Source organism: Crinia signifera, chromosome 4 (genome assembly GCF_055691185.1).
Source record: "Crinia signifera chromosome 4, ASM5569118v1, whole genome shotgun sequence".
NCBI classification, from domain to species: Eukaryota; Metazoa; Chordata; class Amphibia; order Anura; family Myobatrachidae; genus Crinia; species Crinia signifera.
Window position 1 is genome coordinate 230,741,953 of NC_139220.1, and position 6,000 is coordinate 230,747,952.

Consider the following 6,000-nt stretch of genomic DNA (forward strand, 5'->3'; position numbering starts at 1 on the left):
GTGGTGTGCCCAACACATTCAGTATTTGTAACTGAAAAAGAGGGGGTTGTTTGCAAGAGGCAAACGGTAAGACAAATGTGCCTTTTTGGGCGCACTCTTTATTCTATAAGTTATATGGTATGATTATTTAGTTAAAACATAACTTTTAATAGACTTCTTGGTGTAAAATATATGGAGCATTCCTTAATTTTTGATCAGTCATTTAGTACATTATCATTAGACTGTCAATCAAACAACACATAACACAAATCAAGACAAAGACATACAGACATAGATACACATGATATTATTATCTTAGAGCAGTGGTAGCCAACCCTAGCCCTTGAGAGCTACCAACAGTTCACATTTTCCAGACAACCTAGCTGCTGCACTCATTAATCACTGACACATTTTAAAAGATACACAGATGGAGCTAATTAGCTCACTTGTGATTCTGTGAGGAGACCTGCAAAACATGCACTGTTGGTAGCTCTCGAGGACTAGGGTTGGCTACCCCAGTCTTATGGGGCCTACATACGCAGAGATTTGTGCCAGAGATTCATAACGGGAGATTCAGCACGAGAGATTTCCCTAAAAACGGAATTTTCAGATAATGAGCCACACACACACAGATTTGTGCCAGAGATTCATAATGGCAGATTCAGCATGAGAGATTTCAAATCTCTCACAGAAACTTCAGGGAAATAAAAAAAGTATTCAAAATTTAAATAAAGGGGTTGAACTAAAGCCTGGGGGAGTGTCACCTTCTTTGTCATTATATATATATATATATATATATATATATATTATATATATATATATACATACATACATACATACACACACGGAATCGGTACATCTGTCAGAATGAACTTAGGTCTACAGTCATTAGGTCGACCCCATTAGGTCGACTGGCAGGAAGGTCGACCTGATTTAATGTCGACATGGGCCAAGGTCGACAGGACTTAAGGTCGAATTTGCATAAAGGTCGACATGAGGAAGGTTGACTGGTCATAAGGTCGACATGGGTTTTTCACTGTTTTTTTATCCGAATGTCGACACAGTCAACATGGACACAGTTGGCAATGAGAATCGGACCCTCGCATCGCCTGTCGGCACATGTCGGCTCAAAAAACAGTGAAGAACCCATGTCGACCTTATGACCAGTCGACCTTCCTCATGTCGACCTTTATGCAAATTCGACCTTAAGTCATGTCGACCTTGGCCCATGTCGACCTTAAGTCAGGTCGACCTTGGCCCATGTCGACCTTAAGTCAGGTCGACCTTGGCCCATGTCGACCTTAAGTTAGGTCGACCTTCCTGCCAGTCGACCTAGTGGGGTCGACCTAATGACTGTAGACCTAAGTTCATTCTAATAGATGACCGCTTCCCCTATAAAATGCAGTATAGGCGCAAATCAATGTGCGCTGGTGGCCCAGCGCACATTCACTTGGAGCGGGCACCACACAGGGAGAGCCGGATCATCTCCATTATATATCTATCTATATTGGTGGCAGTGGATATATATATATATATATATATATATATATATATATATATATATATATAGGGAAGGCTTGTTATTGGTGGCAGTGGATATATATATATATATATATATATATATATATATATATATATATATATATATATATAGAAGGCTTGTTATTGGTGGCAGTGGTTTTATATATATATATATATATATATATATATATATAATATATAGGGAAGGCTTCTCATTGGCGGCAGTGGTTTTATTATATATAAATAAATAGGGGTGCCTTATCATTGGTGGCAGTGGAGCTGCAGCAGCAGGGGGACGTCTGAGCGGGCAGGCGGCTTGAAGTACTGTACATCGCCGCCCGAGGAGGACAGGTGACAGGGGGACCGGGAGTTGCTGCGGGTAGGCAGCAGATTTGTGGAGCGGGTGAGTGTCTTTTTCCCCCTGCTCTGTCTCCGTGCGGCGAGCAGGGGGAGGGGGGAGGGAGCAGTGGGAGGCGGTGGGGCGGCGGGTCTTTACTGTGCTTTCGTGCGGCGAGCAGGGGGGGCGGCGTCCGGCGTGGCAAGGGGGGCGGCGTTGTGGGACATCAGGGCGTCGCTCAGAAGGCCCTGCTCACATCCGAGGCCACATATGAGCAGGAGCTTCTGAGCGACTGCTCTTGATTGACGGGCAGGTCCGTTCTGAATCTTGTGCAGATTCAGAACGGCGGGGGCGCGCATGCAAATCGCTGTGTGGGCTATACACACAGCGATTTACATGCATTTTCAGGCATTTTCTGAGTGATTTAGTAAAATCGCTCAGAAAATGCCTGAAAATTGTGCTGTGTGTGGGGCCCATTAGAGTGTGATACACTTATTTGTAACTTTTCACACTTCTATTGATTCACTCATGTGTCCTATTACTATTGCCTCAGCAAATATCATTAGTTTACATTGGTCAGCTTTGCCAGCTTGCCCAGGTAATCCCACACAATTGTTTATATGTAATCTGGTTTCAATATCAGGTTGTTAGTGCTCTATAGGGGATAGTGGTGTCCCACTCTGTTAGATATTAATGGTCAGGAAAGTCCCACGTGAGAAGTGCTCCTACAACCGGTGGCTCCTGTGTATCTGCTGTTCGATCACCCTGCCTATGCTACCATACCAGTTATTCCCCAGGGGTCTCCTCCCTGGTTAACTATCCAATCCCCTCTTGTCCTCCCACCCAACCACCGATGTCTGACCAGCCCGGCATCTGTTCCTCACTGCATTGCACTGCCCGGGATCAGCGACCTCTTTGCACTCCTGGCGAAAATTGTCACACGGCTCTGTTCTGCGTCCCCTCCTGCCTGCCATTTTCTGTGTTGCCCCCCACCTGTTGCAAAGGTAGCTGTGTGTGTGTGTTCACCTGCTGTGAATTTAGCCAGTTCTCCTGATCCTACATTTATTCCAATGAATGTGAAGTAAGCAGTACTGTGCAGCAGGTCCCCTCTTTCACACTCGCTCTCCCTGTATCCCCCCTGTCCTTGTGTCACTCACTGTCACTTTGTCCCAGCTATCACTGTCCCTATGTCTCTGAATTGTGGCTTATTCTGTGTGGCATAATGGGAATTTTGACTTATTCTGTAGAATTTTGTCTCAATCCATGGGTAAAATGCAGCATTCTGTGTGTACATGGTGTGGTACAATACACTTAAGGACATGCCTCTTTTGCATGACCACTCCCCTTTTATGTGACCACGCCCCTTTTCTGGAGCGTGCGCAAAAGAACCTTTCTATTTTTCCATACCCCCCACTTAAAAATTTCCACTTCGACCCCTGGTCTGGTCCAATTATACAATGAGTCTCTTAACCCCACGTCTCCTATTTATCTATAGATTGACAGCAAAGCTGTCATTAAGCTTGTAGATAAGTCTCTCTTACCTATTTATTACTGTGCGTGTTACAAATTGTGAAGTGCTGGCACAATACAAATGAATGTTAATAATAATTATACATCTCTGTCACAATAGCTGGTCCCACAGGGGATTTGCTCTTTGTCTGGTTTGGTGTAATTGAGCACACATTTTCACTATTGTCAACAGGACTGAAACTTATTGGCGCCTGAGGCTTGCATGCAATTACTTAGGACCAAATTATCTACTGAACCAACCAATTGTTTGAGCATATACAGTAACACAAACATACTTTAGTTTTTTGTTTTGCCTTTTTTTTTCCAAGTACAGATCCTTCAGTAAAATATAACAATGATTTATTTAGCTGGTGTTTGTACTGTGAGGCAGAAATGATGTTTGGATGACGAAAGAAAAGCCTAATACTGTGTGCTGAATAACTTAAGACAAGCTACAGCTTTTACAAGTGTGTGTGTGGCTCAGACACTTTTTTCCATTGCTGTGATTATACAGTACAAGTATCATGGTTGCTTACATGACCCTCGCCATGAGGGAGAAAATGCTCTGTTCCTGGACTTACCTGGTGGGTGTGGTATAGGGTTCCGACAGTCGGGATCTTGACTGCCCGGACGCAGACAGCATGGTGAGCACAACAAAGCCCCTTGCGGCCTCGCCACGCTCACCACCTATTCTGTTCTCCCTCTATGGGGGTCGTGGACCCCCACAAGGGAAAATAGCGGGTGGCTGTCGGGCACCTGTCTGTCGGCGTTTTGACAGTCGGGATCCCGAAGTCAGGTAAATGACTGTCGGAATTCTGTCTGTCGGGACCGCGTCCGGCACCCTCCCTGGTAATGTATGATTGCCATCACCTGTGGTGAAACACATTTCTTATCAATTACCTAGCTCCCCACAGGTGCTGGTAATCATACATTACCAGGGATGTCCAGGAACAGAGCATTTTCTCCCTGAAGGAGAGGGTCAGGTAGGCAACCATGTTACATATTAATTTACCAACTTAAGTAAACCCTGAAACTAAATAAATAAATATCCCATCTCCTACTAAAAAATGTATGGCAGCAATGGTCATATAACCATAATAATAAACGGCCATGTAACATTTGGCATAGTCCGGGCTGATTCTAGGTTGTTCTGACTTAAGCTGTGTACACACGGCAGCGATAGGGGCTGATATCGCTGGGAATATGGTTGCTGGCGACCATATTGCCAGTGATGGGAGTGTGCCCCGGTGATAAATCGCCGGGTGCGCGCTCCCGTTTTCAGCCCTGTTCTAATCGCTGGTCGCAGGAGCTTGCTGGCACCGCTGGCAGAGGTTTCTTTTCATCAGCGACCATCTCTGGTCACCGATGAAAAGGGGGCATTGAGCGATAAAGCACTCGCTGATATATCGCCCCGTGTGTACGCACCCCTAAAGAAATCAAAAAGTTGCACTCTTCCCTCCCACACATAGTAAGGGGCAGCATGGCATGTGGTCTCACAAGGAAGGGGCATGACCATGAAATAGTACAGCAAGTTCAAATCATTCCACACATTAGTACAATCGTATTCACCATTATATGGGATGCGGTCGTTAGGTCGGCACAAGAAAGGGCGACAATCCATAGGGCAACACTCGAAGGTTGACAGGGACTGAAGGTCGACAGGGTCCTTAGGTCAACACTTTTTTTTTCCCACTGTGGTTCCAGAACAGGCCCTACCATCCACTAGGGCATGGAGGGATAATAGAATAGTGTGTCGAGCATAGCGAGGAGCTGCCATACACTTGGACAATGTCCAGAACTAGACGTCTACATCTAGGCGCCTAAAAAAAAATGTGTTGACCTAAGGAGTGTCGACCTTTCTTGGGTCGACCTAATGATCCATAACCCATTATACTGCACGTATTGCCTCTGATTCATATTTTACCACCGGTTGTACACCATGCCCACAGAAAATGCCTACAGTAATGCCGCTTATACACTTAATGCCAAGTAGTACCCCTTATATACATAATGCCCACAGTAGTAGTGCCCTTTCCAAATAACGCCCAAGATAATTACACTCCTGTGCTGCCACCTTCCGACAGCTCGCACTCAGTCAATGCCAGATTAAGGTACTCATGGGCCTGGAGCTGAAGTTTCTGAAGGGATTATTGCATGCCACTGCACGGGTGTAACCAGAACTGCTGGTGTGTGGCTACTATGCTGGGAACGGCTGTTCAGCAATCATTACGCATGCGGATCAGACTGAAGGGGCAGGTGTGTGGTTGCACAGTGTGACCTCTAACATCACACCATACAGTGGTGGCGGTAACTGCGATGTTGATAGCGGTACTTGCACAACACCGCATCAAGGTATTTTTTGTTAAAAATACCCCAAATGTTCTGCATAGAGCCATCAAAGGGACAGAGTTTTATGGGAGAGGAGGATTAGGGTTTGGCACAATGGTTACAGTTAAGGTTAGGCATTTGAGAGGGTGGGATAGGCACTAAGGGAGTTAGTTTGGTTCACTCTTTCTGACCAATTCCTTCTTAGATGGACAAAACCATGTGCACTGCAGGTGGGCAGATGTAAAATGTGCAACGAGAATTAGATTTGGGTGAGTTATTTTGTTTCTGTGCAGGTAAATACAGACTGCATTATTTTTACACTGCAA